General features: G+C 49.0%; 1 protein-coding gene across 5 annotated transcripts in view; it reads right to left on the reverse strand.

Moving 5' to 3' along the window:
* Window positions 1-3488: 3488 nt before the first annotated feature.
* LOC140404768 (lysophosphatidic acid receptor 6-like) overlaps window positions 3489-14382 on the reverse strand; it is a 154481-nt gene continuing 143587 nt past the window's right edge. For 2 of the 5 annotated variants that reach the window (XR_011938571.1, XR_011938567.1), the window contains exons 3-5: window positions 8035-8916; window positions 7122-7212; window positions 3489-3887 (exon numbers count right to left, since the gene is read on the reverse strand). The gene's annotated coding sequence lies outside the window, so the exon portion shown is untranslated. The remainder of the gene's footprint in view (window positions 3888-7121; window positions 7213-8034; window positions 8917-14382) is intronic. The other 3 variants (XR_011938568.1, XR_011938570.1, XR_011938569.1) reach the window with 3 other exon arrangements.

A 14382-nucleotide genomic window follows, 5' to 3' on the forward strand; every position in this document is an offset into this window, starting at 1 on the left:
AAAAACACACCAGCCACATTTCAACGGTTAACTAATACAGTCGTTTCAGGATTACCCAATTGTGCGGTATACATCGACGATCTGGTAGTTTTCAGCCAGACATGGAAAGAACATTTAAAACATCTTCTGGAGTTATTCGATCGCCTTCAGGAGGCGGGTTTGGTGATAAACCTAGCCAAAAGTGAATTTGGAAAAGGCCAAGTCACTTTCCTTGGCCATACAATCGGACAGGGTCAATTGGTCCAACGGGATGTGAAAGCAAAAGTTATTGGGGAGTTTCCGATACCCTCGACACAACGGGAATTAATGCGATTTCTTGGTATGAGTGGATTTTACTGGAAATTTGTACCAAATTTTAGCAGTGTGGTCGCTCCACTGACAGACTTGCTCAAGAAGCGTAACAAATTCCAGTGGACAGTGGAGTGTCAACAGGCATTTGATGGCCTGAAGGCTGTGTTAACCGCTGCTCCTGTGTTAGTCATCCCAGATTATACCAAACGCTTCAAAGTGGCTGTGGATGTGAGCGATGTGAGCGTAGGTGCGGTGCTTCTACAAGATGACGACGAAGGGCTAGAGTGGCCTGTTGCTTATTTTTCAAAGAAATTGAATTCTCACCAGAAAAGGTATTCGACGATTGAGAAGGAGACTTTGAGTTTGGTGCTCGCTTTGCAACAGTTTCACATTTATGTGGCCAGCAATCCGTCTGACACCATTATATATACGGATCATAATCCGTTGACATTTTTGGAGCGATTCCGGAATAACAATGCCGAGGCATAGAGAAATGGATGGATCGTGCAGAGACTTTCTTGTTCAAAGAGACTGTCAATCGAGAAGGTTTTTGGTTGGAAGAAGAAGAACGAAAAAGAAAAAAAGTGGACTATATTATTATACCTGTTTGCGTGTGTTTTTGTTTTGAACTGGTAAAGTGTTTTTACTGGGTGCATTTCTTAATTGATGGTGCAAAGGTGAAAAATGAAACTATCTTGAAGTTGATGGTTTATTTTTTTTTCTTGGGGGGAGGTGTCATGTGAGAGTACCTTTAAAAAATGGATGTTTAAGCAATGTACCTTTAAGAAATGGAGCTGATCAAATTACTGAAGTGATGTCAGAGGGTGGGGGGGGGGGAGCTGAGCTCACTTCTGCTTTTAGTTTCAGTTTGAGGAGAAAGCTGGGAGTGTCTGTGTGTTTTGCTGAGAGCTGCAGGAAGACAGATAGCTGGTCTGTTGATGTCTGTAAATCCAAAGACTATAAATATATTGAATGTAACCTCATGTCTGTTTTTGAAGGTTGAAGTCTTTTGGATGTTTAAAGCAACAGTTTGAAGGATTATTTTGTCGTCTTTTGGGGTTATCTTTGAAGTAATGGGTGTTAAGATATTCAATGTTTGTTTTGTAAAGGTTAAATTGAGTTCATAGAATAAACATTATTTTGTTTTAAAAACCATTTGTCCGTAATTGCTGTATCACACCTGGAGAGTACGCCGTGTGCGTCCCACAGCACAATCTATTAAAAGTTGTGCGTTGGTTGAACTCATGAAACACTTTGGGGTTCTGTAAACCCGGACACATAACAGTTAAATAAGATCTTCTATATCTTGCACAATCAAAGCATACTTTTACCGAATGGAAATGTTTGTATGCAACCGGGCGTTCTGAGAAAAGTAGACAACATCCTCTGACATGACAACAGGACAGGGTTCTGCACAAATATCCCGCTGCTTTCTCAGCGGAACTCAAAATAGACTTTTGAGAAAAGTTATAGCTCCTGGAATAAAAGGGACAGAGCCAGGTGGGAATGAAGTCAGCTGAAACAACAGGAATCAGTGAGCAATGGTTGATGGATCATTTTCGGGCTGGAGAACGATTGTAGTGGAGATCGCCAGGGGGGTCAGTATTGGGACCCTTGTGTTTGCTGACATTAATGAGCTAGATCTTGGCATGCAGGGGACAATTTCAAAGATTGCGGGGAATACAAAACTTGGAAGCATTTGTAAACTGTGAGGAGGTGAGTGTAGACAAATTCGCGGAGGGGGCAGATAGGTGGTGATTCACTTTGGGAGAAAACATGGGGAGACAATGTAAAATAAGAAGTACAATTTTAAAAGGGTGTGTCAGGAGCAGACGGACCTGGGTGTATATGTGCATAAGTCATTAAAGTAGAAGAGTGCAGTTAATCAAGGATACCCAATCCTTGGCTCTAATAAAACAGGCATAGACTACAAGAGCAAGGAGGTTACGCTGATTTTTTATCGGGCACTAGTTAGACCTTAGCTGGAGTACTGTGTGCAGTTCTGGGTGCCATACTACAGGAAGGATGTGACTGTTGGAGAGAAGGCAGAATAAGTTTACAAGAATGATTACAGGAATGATAGATTCGGAGGATAGATTGGGGAGGTTGGCACTGTACACCTTGGAGAGAAGAAGGATGAGAGGAGATTTGATAGAGATGATAAGAATCATGAGGGGGCTGGGAAGAGTAGACCGAGAGAAACTGTTCCCATGCGTAAAAGGATCAAGACCAAGGGGGAATTGATTTAAGGTGTTTTGTAAAAGGAGCAAATTTTGTTTCAGTAAATTTAGTGCACCCAATTCATTTTTTCCTTTTAGGGGCAATTTATCATAGAATCATAGATCATAGAATTTACAGTGCAGAAGGATGCCATTCAGTCCATCGAGTCTACACTGGCCCCTGAAAGAGTATCCTACCTAAGCCCACACCTCCACCCTATCTCTGTAACCCAGTCATACCACCAAATATTTGGACAGCACAGAGCAATTTAGCACAGACCAATTCACCTAACCTGCACATCTTTGGACTGTGGGAGGAAATGGGAGCACCCGGAGGAAACCCACGCAGACACGGGGAGAACGTTCAGACTCCGCACAGACAGTGACCCAAGCCGAGAATCGAACCTGGGGCCCTGGGGCTGTGAAGCGACAGTGCTAACCACTGTGCTAGCATGGCCAATCCACCTGGCCTGCACATCCTTTTGGGTTACGCGAGTATGACCCACGTAGCCACGGGGAGAACGTGCAAACTCCACACGTGACAGTGACCCGGGGCCAGGATCGAACCCGGGTCCTCGGTGCTGTGAGGTAGCAGTGCTAACCACTGCACCACCTTGCCACACAAAGGAGCGATTTGGGCCTGGGAATGTGCTGCCTGGAAGTATGGTACGGTGGAGGCACGTTCAACTGAGGCATTCGAGAGGGCGCATGATGACTATTTGAATAGAAACAGTGTGCAGAGGTAACAGGGAAAGGGTAAGGGAATGACACTCAGCATAATGCTCATTCGGGGGGGGGGCGGTTGAGACACGATGGGCAGAATGGCCTCTATCTGTGCTGTAACAATTCAGTGATTCTGTGGTAAGGTCAGACATGAAGATCACATTACATCGCTTCAGGATGCTAAGGCTATGTGCCTATACACTCCCGGGAGGAGCCACACCCATGAATGGAGAACGTCACAGAGGAACAAGACAAAATATTACACAGAGGTTTAATTTCTATATAAAAGTTACAGCTCCCCCTTGTCGAAGCCAGGAATAGTCATGGAGCCAAAAATGTGGTGTTCGATCCTCTTGTCAGTTCCCAAGTAAAATGGCAAGCTCAGGTTTTCACGTCGGCCACACACAATTAAATGAAGCAATTCGGGGCGAACTCCATTCTATTTCCTCAGTCGATGACAGCTTGGCAAAACTTTCCAATAGCTTGCTCTTCACTAAACTTGATGCTGACAGCAGGTTCTGGCAATCTGCCCTCGACCAGGAGTCCAAGCTGTTAACGCCATTTATTGTGCCTTGCGGACAATTCTGCTTTCATTACGTCCCTTCGGGACACATTCAGCTCCAGAGATATTCTTGTGGACCAAGTCAAACATTCCTGAAGGAAAAAAGGAGGAAATTCTCAGATGGATGAGGTGCTTATCGATGACGTCGCAAGACATGAGCATCACTAGCTAATGGGGCTAAAGGTAGACAAGTCTCCTGGCCCTGATGGAATGCATCCCAGAGTGCTAAAAGAGATGGCTAGGAAAATTGCAAATGCACTAGTGATAATTTACCAAAATTCACTAGACTCTGGGTGGTCCCGGCGGATTGGAAATTGGCAAACGTGACACCACTGTTTAAATAAGGAGGAAGGCAGAAAGTGGGTAATTATAGGACAGTGAGATTAACGACGGTAGTAGGGAAGATGCTGGAATCTATCATCAAGGAAGAAATAGTGAGGCATCAGGGTGGAAATTGTCCCATTGGGCAGACGCAGTATGGGTTCATAAAGGGCAGGTCGTGCCTAACTAATTTAGTGGAATTTTTTGAGGACATTACCAGTGCGGTAGATAACGGGGAGCCAATGGATGTGATATATCTGAATTTCCAGAAAGCCTTTGACAAGGTGTCACACAAAAGGTTACTGCATAAGATAAAGATTAAGGGGAAAGTAGTAGCATGGATAGAGGATTGGTTAATTAATAGAAAGCAAAGAGTGGGGATTGAGGGGTGTTTCTCTGGTTGGCAATCAGTAGCTATTGGTGTCCCTAAGGGATCAGTGTTGGGCCCACAATTGTTCACAATTTACAGAGATGATTTGGGGTTGGGGACCAAGGGCAATGTGTCCAAGTTTGCAAATGACACTAAGATGAGTGGTAAAGCAAAAATTGCAGAGGATACCGGAAGTCTGCAGAGGGATTTGGGTAGGTTAAGTGAATGGGCTAGGATTTGGCAGGTGGAATACAATGTTGACAAATGTGAGGTTATCCATTTTAGTAGGAATAACAGCAAAAGGGATTATTATTTAAATGTTAAAATATTAAAACATGCTGCTGTGCAGAGAGACCTGGGTGTGCTCGTGCATGAGTCGCAAAAAGTTGGTTTGCAGGTGCAACAGGTGATTAAGAAGGCGAATGGAATTTTGTCCTTCATTGCTAGAGGGATGGAGTTTAAGACTAGGGAGGTTATGCTGCAGTTGTCTAAGGTGTTAGTGAGGCCACACCTGGAGTATTGTGTTCAGTTTTGGTCTCCTTACCTGAGAAAGGACGTACTGGTGCTGGAGGGTGTGCAGAGGAGATTCACTAGGTTAATCATAGAATTTTCATAGATTATCATAGAATTTACAGTGCAGAAGGAGGCCAGTTGGCCCATCGAGTCTGCACCGGCCCTTGGAAAGAGAACCCTACCTAAGCCCACATCCCCACTCTATCCCCGTAACCCAGTAACCCCACCCAACCTTTCTGGACACGAAGGGCAATTTAGCATGGCCAATTCACCTTGCCTGCACATTTTTGGACTTGTGGGAGGAAACCGGAGAACCGGGATGAAACCCACGCAGACACGGGGAGAACGTGCAGACTCCGCACAGACAGTGACCCAAGCCAGGAATAGAACCTGGGATCCTGGAGCTGTGAAGCAACTGTGCTAACCACTGTGCTACCGTGTCCCCCCTAAATCCCAGAGCTGAAGGGGTTGGATTACGAGGAGAGGTTGAGTAGACAGGGACTGTACTCGTTGGAATTTAGAAGGATGCGGGGGGATCTTATAGAAACATATAAAATTATGAAGGGAATAGATAGGGTAGATGCGGGCAGGTTGTTTCCACTGGCAGGTGAAAGCAGAACTAGGGGGCACAGCCTCAAAATAAGGGGAAGTAGATGTAGGACTGAGTTTAGGAGGAACTTCTTCACCCAAAGGGTTGTGAATCTATGGAATTCCTTGCCCAGTGAAGTAGTAGAGGCTCCTTCATTAAATGTTTTTAAGATAAAGATAGATAGTTTTTTGAAGAATGAAGGGATTAAGGGTTATGGTGTTCGGGCTGGAAAGTGGAGCTGAGTCCACAAAAGATCAGCCATGATCTCATTGAACTGTGGAGCAGGCTCGAGGGGCCAGATGGCCTACTCCTGCTCCTAGTTCTTATGTTCTTATCACGACAGAGTTTGTGAAATTCTGAAAGTGTTACATGAGGCCTCACTTTAAATGAATAAAGTGAATTTCTAAAAGCTGCCATGAAATTTCTGGGACACGTCATATAACAAAAAGGCAGGATTGGTGGATTAGGGTCGCGGGGATGGGGCAGGTGAGTGGGACTGGCTACGGTTCTCTTTTTGGGGGGGGAAGGTGCACTCACAATGGGCAGATTGGCCTCCTTCAGCACTACAGGTATTCTTAAATGAACTGAAGGACACATTAAAAGGGACAGCCCCTTAAAGGGACACTGCCTTAAACATAATCAAAGAGCAAATGAAACTTAAAGCATCAAATCAAAATGTGATTAAATGGGTCAATAAAGTATCCCAGACACTGCGGTGCACACTAGGCATGGTAGGCATGGATGGTGCCCGTGAACATTGCCCGCTCCCTCTCCAGGAACACCCCGTCACTAATGTAGCCGCAGAAGAGGGACAGATAGTTGGATCAGACAGCCACCTTGGTCACCTGCTGCCTGGACCTGTTTATGGCAGGTTTGGCCAGGCCCAGGGGCAGGTTCAGTCGGAGGTCCTGGACATGGATACCACGATTACACGTGAGAACACCACCCACCAGGTACGCGGTACATACACGTGCGATTCGGCCAACGTTGTCTACCTCATACGCTGCAGGAAAGGATGTCCCGAAGCGTGGTACATTGGCGAGACCATGCAGACGCTGCGACAACGAATGAACGGACATCGCGCAACAATCACCAGGCAGGAATGTTCCCTTCCAGTCGGGGAACACTTCAGCAGTCAAGGGCATTCAGCCTCTGATCTCTGGGTAAGCGTTCTCCAAGGCGGCCTTCAGGGCGCGCGACAACGCAGAATCGCCGAGCAGAAACTTATAGCCAAGTTCCGCTCACATGAGTGCGGCCTCAACCGGGACCTGGGATTCATGTCGCATTACATTCATCCCCCACCATCTGGCCTGCGAAATCCTACCAACTGTCCTGGCTTGACACAATTCACACCTCTTTAACCTGGGGTTACCCCATCTCTGGATCTGTAAAGATTTAATCACCTGCTAATGGTCGCATTCCAAGCATTGTTTGGCATCTTTGAATTTGTCTGTATATGTGTTTCTGGAACATACCTCTTCATTCACCTGAGGAAGGAGCAGCGCTCCGAAAGCTAGTGACATCGAAACAAACCTGTTGGACTTTAACCTGGTGTTGTAAGACTTCGTACTGTGCTCACCCCAGTCCAACGCCGGCATCTCCACATCATAGATTCCATAGCACCCTACAGTGCAGAATGAGACCAGTCAGCCCATTGAGTTTGCAACGAACCTCTGAAGGAGCACCCTAGCTAGGCCCATCCCCAGCCCTATCTCTGTAACCTCACTTAACCTTTGGACACTCAGGGGCAATTTAGCATAGCCAGTCCACCTAATTTGAACATCTTTGGACTGTGGGAGGAAACCGGAGCACCCGGAGGAAACCCACGCAGACACGGGGAGAACGAGCAAACTTCACACAGTGCCCCAAGGCCGGAATTGAATCGGGTCCCTGGCACTGTGTAGCAATAATGCTAACCACTGTGGGGACAGCACGGTAGCACAGTTGCTTCACGGCTCCAGGGTCCCTGGTTCGATTCCCGGCTTGGGTCATTGTCTGTGTGGAGTCTGCACGTTCTCCCAGCATCTGCGTGGGTTTCCTCCGGCTGCTCCGGTTTCCTCCCACAAGTCCCAAAAGATGTACTTGTTGGGTGAATTTGACATTCTGAATTCTCCCTCTGTGTACCCGAACAGGCGTCGGAATGTGGCGACTAGGGGCTTCTCACAGTAACTTAATTGCGGTGTTAATGTGAGCCTGCTTGTGACAATAAAGAATATTATTATTACCACTGTGCGCCCCCCCCCACCAAGTGTATGTTAGTTATTCTAGCTTGAGAGGGTTGCGGTCACCGCCTGTCTTAACTTATTTTTCCTTTGGGATCCAGGAGGAGGTGAAAAAAAAGTCAATCTTCTCTGCTTCCAGGGATTTCATTGAAATGCAACAACATTATACAACTCTAGAAAATGAAGGATTGTCAATAACCTGGGTATCGGAGAAACGCCCTTACCTTTGGTGGGATTGCAATTTCAAATTGAAGTCGGCCGCTGGTCACCCTTTTGAATTCCACAGAAGTTGCCAAAGTATTTCCGGATGTCGCTCTTTGATACATCAAAGGTTAAAGGTCAATCATTGTTTTTAGTTGTCGGCATTTGAATGGGTTTGTGGATCTCGCCATTGGCCTGTGGCTGAAGGGGAGAGGTCATATCGTGATTGATTCTGCGGTCTCCCCCAGACCTCTTGAAGTTCAAACTCTGGACTTCGGACACTGAGGGGCGGAATGTTGCCACAGCATTTAGCACCGCTGCCTCAGAGCACCAGGGACCTTGTGTGGCTGTCTGTGTGGAGTTTGCACGCTCTCACCGTGAGTTTCCTCCGGGTGCTCCGATTTCCTCCCACATTCCAAAGATAGAATCATAGAATCCCTACAGTGCAGAAGGAAGCCATTTGGCCCATCATCCTGCTGAAAGAACACCCTACCTAGGCCCAATATCCCACCATATCCCTGTAACCCCACTCAGGGGCAATTTAGCGTGGCCAATCCACCCAGCCTACACATCCTTGGACTGTGGAAGGAAACTGGAGCAACCCCACGCAGACACGGGAAGAATGTACAACTCCATACAATCGCCCGAGGTCGGAATCAAACCAGGGACCTTGGCGCTGAGAGGCAGTAAGTGCTAACCACTGAGCCACTGTGCAGCCTGCCAGATGTGCAGTTAGGTGGATTGGCCACGCTAAATTGCCCCTTGATGCCCAACCATGTGCAGGTGAGGTGGGGTACGGGGCTATGGGGATTGGGCGGGTGAGTGGACCACGGTAGGGTGCTCTTTCGGAGGGTTGGTGCAGACCCGATGGACTGAATGGTCTCGTCCTGCTCTGTAAGGATCCTCTGAAAACAAAGGCCACACCAGGCATATTAGAACATAGAACATAGAACATAGAACATTACAGCGCAGTACAGGCCCTTCGGCCCTCGATGTTGCGCCAACCTGTGAAACCACTCTAAAGCCCATCTACACTATTCCTTTATCATCCATATGTCTATCCAATGACCATTTGAATGCCCTTAGTGTTGGCAAGTCCACTACTGTTGCAGGCAGGGCATTCCACACCCTTACTACTCTCTGAGTAAAGAACCTACCTCTGACATCTGACTTATATCTATCACCCCTCAATTTAAAGCTATGTCCCCTCGTGCTAGACATCACTATCCGAGGAAAAAGGCTCTCCCTGTCCACCCTATCCACCCTATTATCTAGAGCTCTGGTTGGTCAAGCAGTCACCCAAGAATTCATACATATTTGAGAGGTGGAAGCATTTTCATCTGTCATAACCAACTCTCCAACAGCCTTTTGGAAAACAAACAAAACTACAAGAAATCAAGAAAGCACAAAAGGAAGATTTGGAGTGTACCCAAGTTAGGAAATTTGGCCAAAGCTGGTCAAAATATAGTTCAAACAATTGGCTCTTATGAAAGAGGAACAGAGGGAACATGGAATGATTGCAGATGATCCATGTGTAACCATAGACTAAAATCTAAGGCGACGAAGGAGGAGATTCTGCACAAAATAGGATTGCTCAGAGAACATAGGGTGGCACAATGGTTAGCACTACTGCCTCACAGCACAAGGAACCCAGGCTCAATTCCGGCCTTGGGTGTGTGTCTGTGGGGAGTTTGCGCATTCTCTCCCAGTGTGTGCGTGGGTTTCCTCCGGGTGCTCCGGTTCCCTCCCACAATCCCGACATGTGCAGTTTAGGTGGATTGTCCGTGCTAAATTGCCCCTCAGTGTCCAAAGATGTGCAGGATGGGTGGATTGGTCATGCTAAATTGCCCCTCAGTGTCCAAAGATGTGCAGGATGGGGGGATTGGTCATGCTAAATTGCCCCTCAGTGTCCAAAGGTGTGCAGGATGGGTGGATTGGTCATGCTAAATTGGCCCTCAGTGTCCAAAGGTCAGGTGGGCTGACGAGGTTGCAAGAGTAGGGTGGGGTGTGGGCCTGGTTAGGGGGCTCTTTTGAAAAGTCAGTGCAGATTCAATGGACCGAATGGCCTCCTTCTGCATTGTAGGGACTCTATGATTGTATTGTATGGTGGTTATCTGATAACAGTAAAGTGTAGAGCTCGTGCACATCAATGCATCTTGTGGCCAGGAATTTCATAACAATTCAAGATTTTATAACGTCAATGCCCCGCTTGTGTAAGAAATGACCAAACAATGACAGATCTTTTCTGACTGTCCAATTTCCCAGATGGGCCTTGGGAAGATTGGAACTAAATCTCTTTGACTTTAGGGGAAAAGAGCATCTCATCACAGTGGATTATCATTCAAGGTGGCTGGAAGAGCATTAATGTCGCCGGGTATCCCTTGAGTGAGAGTCCGGCCTCGGTTCAGGAATCAATCCCTTAGTTACAATAGTGTTCCGACGAGAAAACCGGTTCCTCTTCCAACTTTTCGACTTACAACATGCTTTTCAGGAATCCATTGTTTTGATGGTTGAGTCGACCGCCTGTATAGTGTCAATAAAGGAGGCTTTGAAGAAATGTCCTGTGGATGGATTTAAGTCACTTGTAAGTATAAGAAAGCTCCCCAATGAAAAAGAGACCGCATGTTATTTGAAGAGGGATCCAAATAGTATTCAAGGTGGAAATCAAAAGCACAAACCAAAGGGGGAACAGAGGAGAAGGGAGGAGAGGAGAGGGAAGAAGAAGGGAAGTGGTGAGGGTAGGAGTGGAGAGAGGAGCAGAGAGGTGAGGGAAGGAGAGGAGTGGGGAGATGTGTAGAGGAGAGGAGAGGAGTGAGAGGAGCGAGGAAGTGAGGAGAAGGGAGAGGTAGGAGAGGGATACGCCCTACCTAGACCCATGCCTCCACCCTATCCCCGTAACCCAGTAATCCCACCGCCCCCGGCTCGCCGATTCTCCGGCGCCAATTCTCGGGCTCCCGCGGGATTGCCGACGCGCCGGTTGGGGGGGGGGCCGTTGAAAGTGGCCTCCCCGGAGATTCTCAGTCGCCCGCCAAGTTCGGCCGAGTCCCGCCGGCGTGGGTCACGTATGGTCCCACACGGCGGGACCTGGAGGTTCTGTGTGGGGTGGCGGGGGATCCGACTCCGGTGGGGTCCTCCACGGTGGCCTGGCCCGCGATCGGGGCCTACCGATCGACGGGCGGGCTGGTTCTCTGGGTGCCCGTGTTGCCCCGCGCTGGGCCCCTCTGGGGCTCCGCCATATTGCCCCGGGGGCCGGCGCACAGACGGGAACCCACACACATGCACGGAATCACGCCAACCGTGGCGCGCATGCATGGAATCATGGCGGCCGTAGTGCGCATGCTTGCTATGTTTGCCCTATAAAGGCGGTGAGTGTTGATAACCCCAACAACAATTTGGTGTGGCAGAGTGACACGAGAGGCTAATTCTGTTGGGATTGTACAGTTATTGCTGCAGCCAAAGACCCCAAAATGAATCGCTCACTGTGGGAATAGTAACCATGGAGACAGCCACAGTTGGTGAACAATGACGAGAGTGGGGTGTGGGGTACCTTTGAAGAGGGTCGGCGTGTGGTAGGGGAGAGACCTTTATCCACTTCATTGTAGAATGTGCCTTTACATAGAAGGTCTGGAGAGAGATGAAGTGCTTATTGTTGGGTTTCTTCCCGGGAAGTTCCGTGACCCAGGATCGTGCTGCTCGACGGGCTGTTCCAGGGATGCACACCGAGACAAACGGGAGCTTCTGCTGGAGGATCTCCAACTCGGTGAACGTCGCTCTTTGGTCTGACACAAAATCTGTTGCTCTTCAAGCGCAAAGTGTTGCCCCCAAACCAGTGTGCAGACTGGCACATTCCAGGACTATGTGCGGAGGGACACACAAAAGCTTGGGGCAGCTGTCACAGAGGCGCAGTGGGGAAGGTCGCTGTCGAAGATCGCTGTCGAAGACCTTTCAGTCATAGTCAACTGAGAGGAGTGGAATTGTAGAGAACCCCCTTGGTCTGTATGACACATATTGAATGTACACACTGGATACTACATGTATTGAAGCATCTCAGACTGGAACTTGGTCGATGTAGAAAATTATTACACTTCCTGAGATGGTTATAACCATCCAAATATTCCATGGATAAAGTATATTGTTGCAAAATAGAATCTCCGTATAGGGTTTGCGTCTGGGCAGGGTGTCTGCAGGCGGGGTGTCTCTGCAAAGGTACCCAGTGCTCTTGTCAAGCGGAGGGGGATTACCAGGACAGATGCAGCTTCAGAGTTGCAAATTGAGCAATAATTCGCTGTTGGCCGCCCACAGCTGATACTGATCTCGATAAAGGTGAGATTGGATTGCTGCTATAGAGCTCAGTGCTGAAGAATCAGAATGAATCAGCAAGCCACCCAGAATGTCAGCTTCTAAATATAGAGCTGCTGTGACAATCTGCAGTGCACAGCACTTGATGCATATCCATCCAATCTCACACTTTTCGGTGCCTCTGCTGTAGCCCTGCTGCTCCCTGGGGCCCTGCTGAGAGGTGACCAGGTCCACATTGGCCACGCACAGTGATTGGGCGCTGGAACAAGAGGCCCACATTCGCCAGGCACAGTGATATTCCAAGGATACCAGGCCTACATCCCCCAGGCACTGTGATTTTCCCTGGATACCAGGCCCACATCCCCCAGGCACTGTGATTTTCCCTGGATACCAGGCCCAAATCCCCCAGGCACTGTGATTTTACCTGGATACCATGTCCGCATCCCACAGGCACTGTGATTTTCGTTGAATACGAGTCCCACATCGCCCAGGCACTGTGATTTTCCCTGGATACCAGGCCCACATCCCTCAGGCACTGTGATTTTCCCTGGATACCAGGCCCACATCCCCCAGGCACTGAGATTTTCCTGGATACCAGGCCCACATCCCCCAGGCACTGTGATTTTCTCTGGATACTAGGCCCACATCCCCCAGGCACTGTGGTTTTCCATGGATACCAGGCCCACATCCTCCAGGCACTGTGATTTTCCTTGGATACCAAGCCCACATCACCCAAGCACAGTGATTTTTCCTGGATACCAGGCCCCATACGCCCCAGGCACTGTGATTTACCCTGGATACCAGGCCCACATCCCCCAGGCACTGTGATTTTCCCTTGACACCAGGCCCACATCCCCCAGGCACTGTGATTTTCTCTGGACACTAGGCCCACACCCTGAGGCACTGTGATTTTCCCTTGACACCAGGCCCACATCCCCCAGGCACTGTGATTTTCCCTTGACACCAGGCCCACATCCCCCAGGTAGCACGGTAGCACAAGTGGATAGCACTGTTGCTTCACAGCGCCAGGGTCCCAGGTTCGATTCACTGCTGGGTCACTGTCTGTGCGGAGTCTGCATCTCCTCCTCCGGGTGCTCCGGTTTCCTCCCACAGTCCAAAGATGTGCAGGTTAGGTGGATTGGCCATGCTAAATTGCCCTTAGTGTCTAAAAAGGTTCGGAGGTGTTATTGGGTAACGGGGATAGGGTGGAAGTGAGGGCTTAGCTGGGTTGGTGCAGACTCGATGGGCTGAATGGCCTCCTTCTGCACTGTATGTTTTATGTTCTTATACCAGCCCCACATCCCCCAGGCACAGCGATTTTCCGTGGATACCAGACCCACATCCCCCAGGCACTGTGATTTTCCCTGGATACTAGGCCCACATCCCCCAGGCACTGTGATTTTCCCTGGATACCAGGCCCACATCCCCTAGGCACTGTGATTTTCCCTGGATACTAGGCCCACATCCCCCAGGCACTGTGATTTTCCCTGGATACTAGGCCCACATCCCCCAGGCACTGTGATTTTCCCTGGATACCAGGCCCACATCCCCTAGGCACTGTGATTTTCCCTGGATACCAGGCCCACATTCCCCAGGCACTGTGATTCTCCCAGGATACCAGGCCCTTATCCTCCAGGCACTGTGATTTTCCCTGGATACCAGACCCACATCCCCCAGGCACTGTGATTTTCCCTGGATACTAGGCCCACATCCCCCAGGCACTGTGATTTTCCCTGGATACCAGACCCACATCCCCCAGGCACTGTGATTTTTCCTGGATACCAGGCCCACATCCCCCAGGCACTGTGATTTTCTCTGGATACTAGGCCCACATCCCCCAGGCACTGTGATTTTCTCTGGATACCAGGCCCTTATCCTCCAGGCACTGTGATTTTCTCTGGATACCAGGCTCACATCCCCCAGGCACTGTGATTCTCCCAGGATACCAGTCCCACAACCCAGGCACTGTGGTTTTCCCTAGATACCAGTCCCCCAACCCCAGGCACTGTGGTGTTCCCTGGATACCAGGCCCACATTCCCCCAGTCTGTCCACATCCTCCACTGTCTGTGCG

The sequence above is a fragment of the Scyliorhinus torazame genome, chromosome 31 (assembly GCF_047496885.1).
Source record: "Scyliorhinus torazame isolate Kashiwa2021f chromosome 31, sScyTor2.1, whole genome shotgun sequence".
NCBI lineage: Eukaryota > Metazoa > Chordata > Chondrichthyes > Carcharhiniformes > Scyliorhinidae > Scyliorhinus > Scyliorhinus torazame.